Source organism: Pseudorca crassidens, chromosome 3 (genome assembly GCF_039906515.1).
Source record: "Pseudorca crassidens isolate mPseCra1 chromosome 3, mPseCra1.hap1, whole genome shotgun sequence".
NCBI lineage: Eukaryota > Metazoa > Chordata > Mammalia > Artiodactyla > Delphinidae > Pseudorca > Pseudorca crassidens.
The window spans coordinates 129,295,919-129,311,598 of NC_090298.1; the positions used below are offsets into that span (position 1 = coordinate 129,295,919).

Here is a 15,680-nt window from a genome sequence, read left to right on the forward strand (position 1 = left end):
CTGGGTCTGACGAAAATCTTCCTGATTCCCGCAGAGGTGAGGAATTTGGCAGCAGTTGCAGCAACAAGGACATAAGGATGTGTCTCTGGCAAAAAGTAACCAAGGCACCTGCCGCCTGCTCCTCTCAATGCTCCTAACGTGACCCCTCCAGCCCTAGTGGTGGTCAGTGTGGCTGGTTCCTTCGCAATTAGTGGTCAGATTTTGGAAGCAAGTCTAAGTGAAATTCCTCTTTCTGGTATGAACTGAGCATTGAAGCTATCCTTTCCAGGAAACGTCCAGGACCCAAAGGAGCAAGGCCTATGCCCTTAGTGGTAGAATTTCACGCAAAGGAGTTAGACCATAGAGGGAGGCTGATTTTTCTTTTGTCAACAAAAAATTCTAATTTCCATGGGGTTGCTTGGCCTTTCTTCCTTGACGTAGACATTTAGCTTATGCCAGCCTCTCTCAAATTAAGGCTCTCTTGAACTGTACTTGGCTCTCCAGCTCCCAGAACAGAGCAAAAGTGTTCATCTCCAGAAACTTCATCTCAGCAAGCTCCCTTTTTAATGACTATCCTCCTTGCCTACTCCGCTCTCCCACGAGGCCCTGGCAGTGATTAGCCATGCGGGGTGGCCCTACAAGGCTCTGGAGAGGAATCCCAGGCTTCAGATCTGTCTTAGAGTTTGTCCGCTGGGAGAAGAACCCAAACTGAAGCCCAGCAGGTCCCTGTCAGGGGAAGGAGCGGAGTGCTGCGGCCTGTGGTGCCTCTGGATTCCAGGTTATGCTTCAAAGGCGGCTGCCAGCACACTGTGTGAGGCCACCCAGGCGGGGGCCCAGGCAGCTTTCCTGGCTCTACTCTGCTTCAAGGCCACTTAGGGATTTTAAGCTGCTTGGGGAGTAACAGCTGTCACTGCCTGTGCCCCTGGGGAATGTGTGTGACAGAGGGAGTAGGATTTGGGATTAATGACAGGGTCTGTTCCCTGTTGCTCCAGTTTTGTTTTGTTTTTTTCTTTTTTTTTTTTTTCCAGCAAACATAATTATAGACAGTAGTTTTAAGAGGCTGTAACTGCTCCAAAGCTGCTTTCTTCCAGAAACTTGAGTGCATATTGCTGAGAAGGCATTCAAAGTCAATTCCAGTATACATCTGACTAGACCCCTACCCCTCCTTCACCTGCCTACTGGTCAGTGAGCCAAACTTTTAAGGCACAGATGCAATCACCCCTCCCCCAGCCATCCCAGACCCTAAGACTTCTTCCTGCTCAGACATGCTTGCCACACCTGTGATCTTCCCTGCTGCCCTGAAAGCTCTTCATGGGCAGAGACTGTCTTGCCCACCTTTCTGTCTTCTTTATTTCCCAGTATTAGGATGTGCTCATATTGGGTGCTGTTGTGACACTGGCCAAATTGCTTCACCACTCTAATCCTCAGTTTTCTTTACTATAAAATGAGCGAGTTGAAATAAATAGTCCCTTAAGTCCCATCCAGGTTTTACGTAGGGCAAAATACCGCCCATTTCTGCTCTTATTAGCTGTGTTACTATAGACAAATTTTTACCTTCTGAGACTACTTTCATTTTTGAAAGAGGAATAATACCCGTTCCCTGTAAGCTATATGAGTATTAAATATTTGTTATTATATAATTACTAAGGGCTGATTTCCTTGCCATAAATAAATTCAAGAACGCTATAAAATGAGATCTATTATTTTTGTCATAATCCAGATGAGAAAATAGGCTCAAAGAAGTGAAGTAACTGCTCCAGGATTACATGGTTAAGAAATAGACAAGTTAACATTTGAACCTAAGCCGCCTCCAGAGCAGCCTCTGTTTTCGTTCCTGAGTTTGCATGAGATGAGTACTTTGCAAGCCAGCATCATAACAGCCCCCAAATTGTCAACCGTGCTTTTTGCCAGGAATGAAGTCCATGATGCTTTGAAGGGCATTTAAGGTCTTCTCAGTGAACCGACCTTGATTTAACCTTCAACTTCCATGTTCATTAAACATGACAGACACAGGCCACTTCTTTTTAAAATGTGCACAGAAATCACCTTTGCTTACACTGGATTTTTACTAAAATACCTCTTCTCATTTATGTATGAAATCTCCTGGTGGAAACAGTTTTCCCTCTTCGTAGTCCCAACTCAAACAATTGTATTTCTAGGAAAACTTGTCTCATTGCCATTCCCTTCACTTTCCCCAAAAATGTGATTCAGTAATTCTCATACAATGAAAGTTCAGCAGAGGGAGACATTGCTATGGGCTGGTAAGGAGTGGGAGTACATCCTGAATGGGTAGGGACTGAAGCCAGGCATTGGCACAGTTCCTAAAGAAGAGAGTTCTGCAGTCCTTATCCCTGTTAGTTGCCAAGCTAATTGGGATGTGGGATAAATAACATGAGAAAAAGGTAGTTGAGATCAGATTTAGGAAAGCCTTGAATGCCAGGATAGGGAATCTGGACTTCATCTTGTGGTCCAGCTTAGTTCTGGGAGGCTCTCCAGCCACCTGTCTCACCTGAAGTGCTTGTCAACAGTGAAGATTCTGGCTCCATTCCAGTCCTACTGAATTGTAGGAATTCATAGTTTAACAAGCACCCTAGGTAATGCTAGGCACCCTGCAGTTTGAGAAACTCCCGTAGCATTTGGGACAATACTGTAAGTAAATGAATCTCCAAGGTAGAATAACACTGGGGATTTATTGAGGAAAATTACTCAGGTGGCACAGTGGACCAGGGATCAGAGAAAACAGGGGACCCACTGAGGGTTCCAACAACTGTCCTCAAAGATCATGATTCCAGACTGTCCTTGGTAGTTGACAAGGACCAGATGATGATTGCTAGAATCCTAATATCTCCAATAAAAGAAACTGTTCAACTTTTAGTTATTCTTCCCACAAGCTGTAAAGTTGTCAAGGTACTACAAAATGCATGGTTTAAGGATTAACTTTTGACTAGAACTGGGGTCTCTTGATGTCAGGCCAGGACCTTTCTGAAAAGTAACAACCAGGGGATTAAGGCTATGTGTCCTTTTTACTAAAAATAAAGAGCAAGCATGCAGGTATCCCAGGGCACATTGCAGCTACAGTGAAGCCTTCAGTTGTAATGAAAATCCTCAAGTTATGCCCTGTACTTGACTGAATGTATAGAAATTGGGCAGGTGGGCAGCTTGAAATGTATATTCTCTGAATTATACTGCAGAGAGAACAGAACAGGATGAAGGAACCCCCTGGCTTTGCTGGCATCATAACACGAAGGCAGATAAATACAGTTCTGAATATTTCTGCAAATGCCACTCAGTGAGTAGAGAGAACAGAACCCTGATGGAGAGCGTGTGTGACTCAGCATCATTAGTGTTTCCATGAATTTGGTACAGCCTAAAATTTTAGGGAATCAGAGGGATGGGAGATGGTAATGAGAGATCAAAGGGAACAAAGGATTGGATCACAGTAAGTCTTTTCAGTTTTACCTTTCCTTCCATCAGACCACTTTGTCTCATCCCAGAGAAAATGTATGATCAATAAAACAGCAATTCATCCACTACCTACTCCCTTTCCAGTTACATATTGCACCTGAATCCCTTTGAAATCGTATTTCTTTTGCAGTTATTGAAATATACTTTAAATTGACTAGTTAAATCCATAGAATGAGATTTACTCAGGCTTCAAGGGCTAGAGTTATTAGAAACAGAGATCGGTGAGAAGTTAGCCTCTGGCTTAGTCTCACCTTAACTCCATTTTGTTTATCAGAATCACTCTTAAGTATAGTATTTGCGGTCTAACAATTTTTTTAGGAATAAAGAGAGATAGAGAGCAGACAGCAAAAGAAGAAGACCTACAATCCTGCAGCCTGTGGAACAAAAACCACATTCACAGAAAGACAGACAAGATGAAAAGTCAGAGGGCTATGTACCAGATGAAGGAAGAAGATAAAACCCCAGAAAAAAAACTAAGTGAAGTGGAGATAGGCAACTTTCGAGAAAATGAATTCAGAATAATGATAGTGAAGGTGAGCCAGGACTTCGGAAAAAGAATGGAGGCAAATATCGAAAAGATGCAAAAGATGTTTAACAAAGACCTAGAAGAATTAGAGAACAAACACACAGAGATGAACAATACAATAACTGAAATGAAAACTACACTAGAAGGAATCAATAGCAGAATAACTGAGGCAGAAGAACGGATAAGTGACCTGAAAGACAGAATGGTGGAATTCACAGCTGTGGAACAGAATAAAGAAAAAAGAGAGAAAAGAGGTGAAGACAGCCTAAGAGACCTCTGGGACAATGTTAAACGCAACAACATTCATATCATAGGGGAACCAGAAGGAGAAGAGAGAGAGAAAGGACCTGACAAAATATTTGAAGATATTATAGTCGAAAACTTCCCTAACATGGGAAAGGAAATAGCCACCCAAGTCCAGGAACCACAGAGAGTCCCATACAGGAGAGACTCAAGGAGAAACACGCCAAAACACATAGTAATCAAACTGGCAAAAATTAAAGACAAAGAAAAATTATTGAAAGCAGCAAGGGAAAAAAGACAAATAACATACAAGGGAACACCCATAAGGTTAGCAGCTGATTTCTCAGCAGAAACTCTACAAGCCAGAAGGGAGTGGCATGATATACTTAAAGTGATGAAAGGGAAGAACCTAGAAACAAGATTACTCTACCTGGCAAGGATCTCATTCAGATTTGATGGAGAAATCAAAAGCTTTACAGACAAGCAAAAGCTCAGAGAATTCAGCACCACCAAACCACGACTACAACAAATGCTAAACAAACGTCTCTAAGTGGGAAACACAAGAAAAGAAAAGCATCTACAAAAACAAACCCAAAGCAATTAAGAAAATAATCATAAAAACATACATATCAATAATTACCTTAAATGTGAGTGGATTAAATGCTCCAACCAAAAGACACAGGCTTCCTGAATGGATACAAAAACAAGCGCCATCTATATGCTGTCTACAAGAGACCCACTTCAGACCGAGGAACACATACAGACTGAAAGTGAGGGGATGGAAAAAGATATTCCATGCAAATGGAAATCAAAAGAAAGCTGGAGTAGCTATACTCGTATCAGATAAAATAGACTTTAAAATAAAGAGTGTTACAAGAGACAAGGAAGGACACTACATATTGATCAAGGACTCAATCCAAGAAGAAGACATAACAATTATAAATATATATGGACCCAACAGAGGAGCACTTCAATACATAAGGCAACTGCTAACAGCTATAAAAGAGAAAATCGACAGTAACACAATAATAGTTGGGGACTTTAATACCTCACTTACACCAATGGACAAATCATCCAAATGAAAATGAATAAGGAAACAGAAGACAAAAGACCAGATAGATTTAATTGATATTTATAGGACATTCCATTGAGAAACAGCAGATTACACTTTCTTCTCAAGTGCACACAGAACATTCTCCAGGATAGATGACATCTTGGGTCACAAATCAAGCCTCAGTAAATTTAAGAAAACTGAAATCATATCAAGCATCTTTTCTGAACACAACGCTATGAGATTAGAAATGAATTACGGGGAGAAAAACGTAAAAAACACAAATACATGCAAGCTAAACAATACGTTACTAAACAACCAAGAGATCACGGAAGCAATCAAAGAGGAAATAAACAAATACCTAGAGACAAATGACAATGAAAACACAATGATCCAAAACCTATGGGATGCAGCAAAAGCAGTTCTAAGAGGGAAGTTTATAGCTATACAAGTTACCTCTCGAAACAAGAAAAAGCTTAATAAAACAATCTAACCTTACACCTGAAGGAACTAGAGAAAAAAGAACAAAGAAAACCCAGAGTTAGCAGAAGGAAAGAACTCATAAAGAACGGAGCAGAAATAAATGAAATAGAAACAAAGAAAACAATAGCAAAGTTCAACAAAACTAAAAGCTGGTTCTTTGAGAAGATAAAACTGATAAACCATTAGCCAGACTCATCAAGAAAAAGAGGGAGAGGACTCAAATCAATAAAGTTAGAAATGAAAAAGAACTTACAACAGACACCGCAGAAATACAAAGCATCCTAAGAGACTACTACAAGCAACTGTATGCCAATAAAATGGACAACCTGGAAGAAATGGACACATTCTTAGAAAGGTATAACTTTCCAAGAGTGAACCAGGAAGAAATAGAAAATAAGAAGAGACCAATCACAAGTAATGAAATTGAAACTGATTAAAAATCTTCCAACAAACAGAAGTCCAGGACCAGATGGCTACACAGGTGAATTCTATCAAACATTTAGAGAAGAGCTAACACCTATCCTTCTCAAACTCTTCCAAAATATTGCAGAGGAAGGACCACTCCCAAACTCATTCTATGAAGCCACCATCACCCTGATACCAAAACCAGACAAAGATACTACAAAAAAAGAAAATTACAGACCAATGTCACTCATGACTATAGATGCAAAAATCCTCAACAAAATACTAGCAAACAGAATCCAACAACACATTAAAAGGATCATATGTCATGATCAAGTGGGATTTATCCCAGGGATGCAAGGATTCTTCAATATACGCAAATCAAACAATGTGATACACCATATTAATAAAGTGAAGAATAAAAACCATATGATCATCTCAATAGATGCAGAAAAAGCTTTTGACAAAATACAACACCGACTTTTGATAAAAACTCTCCAGAAAGTGGGCATAGAGGGGAACTACCCCAACATAATAAAGGGCATATATGACAAACCCACAGCAAACATCATTCTCAATGGTGAAAAGCTGAAAGCATTTCCTCTAAGATCAGGAACAAGACAAGGATGTCCACTCTCACCACTATTATTCAACATAGTTCTGGAAGTCCTAGCCACAGCAATCAGAGAAGAAAAAGAAATACAAATTGGAAAAGAAGAAGTAAAGCTGTCACTGTTTGCAGAGGACGTGATACTATACATAGAGAATGCTAAAGATGCCACCAGAAAACTGCTAGAGCTAATCAATGAATTTGGTAAAGTTGCAGGATACAAAATTAATGCGCAGAAATCTCTTGCATTCCTATACACTAATGATGAAAAATCTGAAAGAGAAATTATGGAAACAGTCCCATTTACCATTGCAACAAAAAGAATAAAATATCTAGGAATAAACCTACCTAAGGAGACAAAAGACCTGTATGCAGAAAACTATAAGACAGTGATCAAAGAAATTAAAGATGATACCAACAGACGAAGAGATATACCATGTTCTTGGATGGAAGAATCAATATTGTGAAAATGTCTATACTATCCAAAGCAATCTACAGATTCAATGCAATATCTATCAAATTACCAATGGCATTCTTTACGTAACTAGAACAAATCATCTTAAAATTTATATGGAGACACAAAAGACCCTGAATAGCAAAAGCAATCTTGAGAAAGAAAAACAGAGCTGGAGGAATCAGACTCCTTGACTTCAGACTATACTATAAAGCTACAGTAATCAAGACAATATGGTACTGGCACAAAAAAAGAAACATAGATCAATGAAACAACATAGAAAGCCCAGAGATAAACCCACGCACCTATGGTCAACTAATCTATGACATGGAGGCAAGGATATACAATGGAGAAAAGACAGTCTCTTCAATAAGTGGTGCTAGGAAAACTGGACAGCTACATGTACAAATGAAATTAGAACACTCCCTAACACCATACACAAAAGTAAAGTGAAAATGGATTTGAGACCTCAATGTAAGACCAGACATTATAAAACTCTTAAAGGAAAACACAGGAAGAACACTCTTTGACATAAACCACAGCAAGATATGTTTTGATCCACCTCCTAGAGTAACTGAAATAAAAACAAAAAAAACAAATGGGACCTAATGAAACTTCAAAGCTTTCTCAGAGCAAATGAAACCATAAACAAGACGAAAAGACAATCCTCAGAATGGGAGAAAATATTTGCAAACGAAGCAACGGACAAAGGATTAATCTCAAAAATATATAAACAGGGGCTGCCCTGGTGGTGCAGTGGTTGAGAGTCCGCCTGCCAATGCAGGGGACACGGGTTCGTACCCCAGTCCGGGTGGATCTCACATGCCGCGGAGCAGCTGGGCCCGTGAGCCATGGACGCTGAGTCTGCGTGTCCGGAGCCTGTGCTCTGCAACGGGAGAGACCACAGCAGTGAGAGGCCTGTGTACCGCAAAAAAATATATGTGTGTGTGTGTGTGTGTGTGTGTGTGTGTGTGTGTGTATAAACAGCTCATGCAGCTCAATATTAAAGAAACAAACAACCCAATCCAAAAATGGGCAGAAGACCTAAATAGACATTTCTCCAAAGAAGACATACAGATGGCCAAGAAGCACATGAAAAGCTGCTCAACGTCACTAATTATTAGAGAAATGCAAATCAAAACTACAATAAGGTATCATCTCACACCAGTTAGAATGGGCATCAGCAGAAAATCTATAAACAACAAATGCTGGAGAGGGTGTAGAGAAAAGGAAACCCTCTTGCACTATTGGTGGGAATGGAAATTGATACAGCCACTATGGAGAACAGTGTGGAGGTTCCTTAAAAAACTAAAAATAGAATTACCATATGATCCAGCTATCCCACTACTGGACATATACCCAGAGAAAACCATACTTCAAAAAGACACATGCATAGCACAGGGAGATCAGCTCGGTTGCTTGTGACCACCTAGAGAGGTCGGATAGGGAGGGTGGGAGGGAGGGAGATGCAAGAAGGAAGAGACATGGGAACATATGTATATGTATAACTGCTTCACTTTGTTATAAAGCAGAAACTAACACACCATTGTAAAGCAATTATACTCCAATAAAGATGTTAAAAAAAATACTGTGCATGTATTACCCTTAAAATAATTAAAATGTTTTGAAAAATTTCAAAAAAAAAAAGACACATGTACCCCAATGGTTATCGCTGCACCCTTTACAATAGCCAGGTCATGGAAGCAACCTAAATGCCCATCGACAGACGACTGGATAAGGAAGATGTGGTACATATATACAATGGAATATTAAGCAGCCATAAAGAGGAACGAAATTGAGTCATTTGTTGAGGTGTGGATGGACCTACAGACTGTCATACAGAGTGAAATAAGTCAGAAAGAGAAAAACAATTCATCCAATGATGGACACTTAGGTTGCTTCCATCTCTGGGCTATTGTAAATAGAGGTGCAATGAACATTTTGGTACATGACTCTTTTTAAATTACGGTTTTCTCAGGGTATATGCCCAGTAGTGGGATTGCTGGGTCGTATGGCAGTTCTATTTGTAGTTTTTAAGGAACCTCCATACTGTTTTCCATACTGGTGTATCAATTTACATTCCCACCAGCAGTGCAAGAATGTTCCCTTTTCTCCACACCCTCTCCAACATTTATTGTTTCTAGATTTTTTGATGATGGCCATTCTGGCCACTGTGAGATGGTATCTCATTGTACTTTTGATTTGCATTTCTCTAATGATTATTGATGTTGAGCATTCTTTCATGTGTTTGTTGGCAGTCTGTATATCTTCTTTGGAAAAATGTCTATTTAGGTCTTCTGTCCATTTTTGGATTGGGTTGTTTGTGTTTTTCTTATTGAGCTGCATGAGCTGCTTGTAAATTGTGGAGATTAATCCTTTGTCAGTTGCTTCATTTGCAAATATTTTCTCCCATTCTGAGGGTTGTCTTTTCGTCTTGTTTATGGTTTCCTTTGCTGTGCCAAGATTTCAAGGTTCATTGGGTCTCATTTGTTTAATTTTTTTATTTCCATTTCTCTAGGAGGTGGGTCAAAAAGGATCTTGCTGTGATTTATGTCATAGAGTGTTCTGCCTATGTTTTCCTCTAAGAGTTGATAGTTTCTGGGCTTACATTTAGGTCTTTAATCCATTTTGAGCTTATTTTTGTGTATGGTGTTAGGGAGTGTCCTAATCTCATACTTTTAGAGGTACCTGTCCAGTTTTCCCAACACCACTTATTGAAGAGGCTGTCTTTTCTCCACTATATATTCTTGTCTCCTTTATCAAAGATAAGGTGACCATATGTGTGTGGGTTTATCTCTGGGCTTTCTATCCTGTTCCATTGATCTATATTTCTGTTTTTGTGCCAGTACCATACTTTCTTGATTACTGTAGCTTTGTAGTATAGTCTGAAGTCAGGAAGCCTGATTCCTCCAGCTCCATTTTTCTTTCTAAAGATTGCTTTGGCTATTCGGGGTCTTTTGTTTTTCCATACAAATTGTGAAATTTCCAGGAGATGGAAGCAACCTAAGTGTCCATCATCAGAAGAATGGATAAAGAAGATATGGCACATATATACAATGGAATATTACTCAGCCATAAAAAGAAACAAAATTCAGTTATTTGTAGTGAGGTGGTTGGACCTAGTGTCTGTCATACAAAGTGAACTAAGTCAGAAAGAGAAAAACAAATACCGTATGCTAACACTTATATATGGAATCTACAAAAAAAAAAAAGTCATCAAGAACCTGGGGGTAAGATGGGAATGGAGAGGCAGACCTACTAGAGAATGGACTTGAGGATGTGGGGAGGGGAAGGGTAGGCTGTGACAAAGTGAGAGAGTGGCATGAACATATATACATTACCAAACGTAGAACAGATAGCTAGTGGGAAGCAGCCGCATAGCACAGGGAGATCAGCTCGGTGCTTTGTGACCAACTAGAGGGGTGGGATAGGGAGGGTGAGAGGGAGGGAGACACAAGAGGAAAGAGATATGGGGACATGTGTATATGTATAACTGATTCACTTTGTTATAAAGCAGAAACTAACACACCATTGTAAAGCAATTATACTCTAATAAAGATGTTAATAAAAAAGAAAGAGAAAAACAAATATAGTATATTAATGCATGTATGTGGAAACTAGCAAAATGGTACCGATGAACCGGTTTGCAGGGCAGAAGCTGAGACACAGATGTAGAGAATAAACATATGGACACCAAGGGGGGAAAACCGCAGTGGGGTGGGGATGGTGATGTTCTGAATTGGACGATTGGGATTGACATGTATACACTGATGTGTATAAAACTGATGACTAATAAGAACCTGCAGTATAAGAAAACAAAGAAACAAACAAAAAAATACTGATACTAAACTTTCTTTGGGTTATTTGTATGGAAATATGTTAATATAAATGTTTCAGACATTACATGAAATTTCTAAAAATCTTATATGTTCTGGTATGTTATAAGTCATAATTATAATTATTACTTTAAAATGTATATCTCAGAAATAACTGAATTTCCTTGTCAATTGCATTATTATGAACTTTCATCAAATCTTTAACCGTGGTCATTTTTAAGTCTTTTGTCATTTACAGACAGTTCTGGGTATACTCTGATGCTTTTGCAAAAATGTTCCTATAAAAGGGTTTCATCTTCAAGGAATTCATGGAAAAGACTCTGACAAGTACAGGTTTCTGGTAACTGACTATACTGCTGAACTGAATGAAGAAGCATTTTCAGAACTCTAGTGGAAAACCGATGAATTCATAAAAGTGCTAACAAAAGATCAAGATGAAAAAAAGAATTAATTACATGGGACTGAGTGAACTGATGAGGATGATTATAATTTTTGTGACTTTCTGTTTGAATAAAAAAAAAAATCCCACAAGGACTCAGAGGCAAAAAATATACAAATCAATTTTCACTGCAAAGTAAAGGAGCTGTTACAGTGGAAGATTACTTGACTGAATGTCAATATTATGACATAGTATGAATGTGTTTCGTGTTTGGTAATTGCATTCATTGTTGCTGTTGTTGTGGTTATCCATTTACAATGCTTGGTGTCAGTTTATTTCTCTCTTGTAAAAATAAAATACAGTGTGTGTGTGTGAAAAAAAAAGAATCAATGGACTTAAACATAGGTCAACAGAAAAAACAAAAAAAAAACAAACAAAAAAAAGAGAGATAGACAGTGAGAGTTTACTAGAAGACAACTATCTGATTTCCATCCCCTGAACACCCAGTACCAATGCCTGATAAATGGTAATTACTTAAGTTACCATGAATGAATGGTGGGAATCAAGCACTTCAAGAAAGTCATATTTAAAAAGTCATAAATTCTGATCTAAGTCTAAGGCAAGGGAAATACAACAGAAGTGAGGTCCTCTTTATCAGTAATTACTTTAAATGTAAATGGATTAAACTCTCCAATGTAGAGACAGAGATTGTCCAACTGGGGGCCAGACAACCACTTCCAACTCTGTGGTCCATGAGTATCACTTAGCCTCTCTGTAATTCATTTTCTTATCCTAAATTCAGGATGATGAGTATTCTCCTTCTCAACTTTATCATGAGGACGAGGAATTAATTCATGGAACATCTAGGAAAATAGCCTACCAGGTAGCAAGCACTGACTAAAGGCTGCTGATGTGCATGATGCTATTGTCATGCTGACTGAGAGGAGGCTGGTGTACCCTGCATTGTGCTTGTGAGATACAAAAAAGAGGAAAGAGTGTTTCTCTCAACACATCACAATGGGTGGTCAATAAAAGACTATCGGGCTTCCCTGGTGGCGCAGTGGTTGAGAGTCCGCCTGCCGATGCAGGGGACACAGGTTCGTGCCCCGGTTCGGGAAGATCCCATGTGCCGCAGAGTGGCTGTGCCCGTGAGCCATGGCTGCTGAGCCCGCGTGTCCAGAGCCTGTGCTCCGCAACGGGAGAGGCCACAACAGTGAGAGGCCCGCATACCGCAAAAAATAAATAAATAAATAAATAAAAACAAAAGACTATCAAGAATAAAAATGTATTACTTAGGTTAAAGTCTGTGGGTGAAAGAGGAAAGTTCTGTGGGTGAAAGAGTAAAGAAATACCAGTCTGAGGCAAAATGAAACAAAACAACCACCCTGCAAAAAAAACAAAACAGTGTGGGATAAGTTAGTGTTAAATAAGAAAAAATGATATTGGTAGAATGGATTTAAAAAATTATCCAACTATATGCTGTATACAAGAGACTCACTTTAGAACCAAAGACACAAAAATGTTGAAAGTTAAGGATGGAAAAGTATATTCTAGGCAAATAAAAACCAAAAGAGAGAGCAGGGGAGGCTATACTAATATCAGACAAAATAGACTTTAAAAAAACATTTACAAGAGACAAAGAAGAACATTATATATTAGTAAAAGATTCAAAGCAACTAGAAGATATAACAATTACAAACATTTTCAATAACAGACTATCCAATTACATGAAGCAAAAATAGAATTGAGGGATAAAGGTAGTTCCATAATAACAGCTGAAGACTTCAATTCCCTACTGTCAATAATGGATAGAACAGCCAGACAGAATATAAATATAAGGAAACAGAAAACTTGAACAACATAGTAAACCAACTAGATCTAACAGTCATGTACAGAACAGTTTACCCATCAACAGAATACACACTCTTCTCAAGTACACATGGGACAGACCATATGTTAGGCCACAAATTAAGTCTCAATAGATTTTAAAAGGTAAATACCATACAAAGTATTCTTCCCCAACCATAACAGGAGAAAAATAAAAATCAGTAATAGAAGGAAAAGTGAAAATTTTACGAATTTGTGGAACTTAAACAACCAATGGATCAAAGAAGAAATCACAAGGTAAATTTGAAAATACTTAGAAATGAATGAAAAGTAAAATTCAGCATAGCAAAATTTATGAGGTTCAGCAACAGCAGTGTTAAGGGGGAGATTTATAGCCATAAATGCTGACATTTAAAAAAAAAAAGAAAGGTCTCAAATTAAAAACCAAATTTTACAAATTAAGGAATTAGAGAAAGAACAAACTAAACCCAAAGCCAACAAGAGAGGGAATTATAATAAAGACTAGAGTAAATATAAGTACAAGAGAGAACAGAAAAACAATAGAGAAAATCAATTAAAACAAAAATTGGTTTTTTGAAAACATAAAAAAAAAAACAAAATTTTAAGTAGATGGACTAAGAAAGAAAGAAAGAAGACTTAAGTTACTAAAAAGAGAAATATAAGTGGGAACATTACTACCTATTCTACAGAAATAAAAAGGATCATAAAACAGTATCATGGGGCTTCCCTGGTGGCACAGCGGTTGAGAGTCCGCCTGCCGATGCAGGGGACACGGGTCCGTGCCCTAGTTCAGGAAGATCCCACATGCCGCGGAGCGGCTGGGCCCGTGAGCCATGGCCACTGAGCCTGCGCGTCCGGAGCCTGTGTTCCGCAACGGGAGACGCCACAACAGTGAGAGGCCCGCGTACCGGAAAAAAAAAAAAAAAGAGTATCATGAACAACTGTATGCCAATAAGTGGGATAATCTAGATGAAATGGACAAATTCCTAGAAACATAAAACCTACCATAACTAAATCACAAAGAAATAGAAAATCTGAATAGACCTAAAACTAGTAAGGAGATTTGAGTCTATATCAAAAATCTCCTGAAAAAGAAAGACCCTGGATCCAATGGTTTCACTGGTAAATTCCATCAAACATTTAAAGAACTTATACCAATCCTTCTCAAACTTTTCTAAAAAATTTAAGAGGCAGGAAAACTTCCTAACTCATCCTTTGAGGCTGGTATTACCCTGGTACCAAAGTCAGAAAAAGACACTACAAGAAAAGAAAATTTCAGGCCAATATTCCTTATGAACAAGGATGCAAAAACACCTCAAAAAATACTAGCAAACTCAATTCAGTAACATATTAAAAGGATTACATGCTATGAGCAAATGGGATTTATTTCTAGAATAGAAGGATGGTTCAACATATGTAAATTGGTCAATGTAATATACCACATTAACAGAATGAAGCAGAAAACAACAGTTTGATCACCTAAACTGATGCAGAAAAAGCATTTGACTAAAATTCAACACCCTTTTATGATAAAAACACTCAACAAACTGGGAAGAGACTAACACTACCTCAATATAATAAAAGCCATATATGAAAAAAAACACAGTGAACACCATACTCAATGGTGAAAGACTGTAATCTTTTCCTCTAAGATCAAGGACAAGCCAAGGATGCTTACTTTTTCCATTTATATTTCACATAGTACTGGAAGCTCTATCCAGAGAAATGAGGGAAGAAAAAGAAACAAAGGCTATCCAAATTGGAAAGAAAGAAGTAAAATTACCCATTTGTGGGTGATACAATCTTTTATTTAGAAAGTCCTGAAGAGTTAACACACACACAAAAATGGTTAGAATTACTTTATCACAAAGTAGCAGGAAACAAAATCAACATACAAAAATCAATTCCATTTCCAATATTTATTCATGATAAAAACTCTTACCAGGCTTTCCTGGTGGTGCAGTGGTTGAGAGTCTGCCTGCCGATGCAGGGAACACAGGTTCGTGCCCCGGTCCGGGAAGATCCCACATGCCGCGGAGTGGCTGGGCCCGTGAGCTATGGCTGCTGAGCCTGCGCGTCCGGAGCCTGTGCTCCGCAACGGGAGAGGCCACAACAGTGAGACGCCCGCGTACCACAAAAAAAAAGGAAAAAAACTCTTACCAAAATGGGTATAGAGAGAACATATGTCAAGATAATAAAAGCTATTTATGACAAACCCACAGCCAATATAAAACTCAACGATGAAAAGCTAAAACACTTCCTGCTAAAATCTAGAGCAAGGCAAGGATACCCACTTTCAGCTTTTCTATTCAACAAAGAATTGGAAGTCCAAGCCACAATGATCAGACAAGAGAAAAAAATAAAAGGTATCCAAACTGGAAGGGAAGAGGTAACATTGTCATTA

General features: G+C 38.7%; 1 long non-coding RNA gene across 1 annotated transcript in view; it reads right to left on the minus strand.

Moving 5' to 3' along the window:
* LOC137220845 (uncharacterized) overlaps positions 1-15,330 on the minus strand; it is a 139,637-nt gene extending 124,307 nt beyond the window's left edge. The window contains exon 1 of the long non-coding RNA XR_010941813.1: positions 15,219-15,330. This is a non-coding gene — a long non-coding RNA (uncharacterized lncRNA). The remainder of the gene's footprint in view (positions 1-15,218) is intronic.
* Positions 15,331-15,680: the final 350 nt, after the last annotated feature.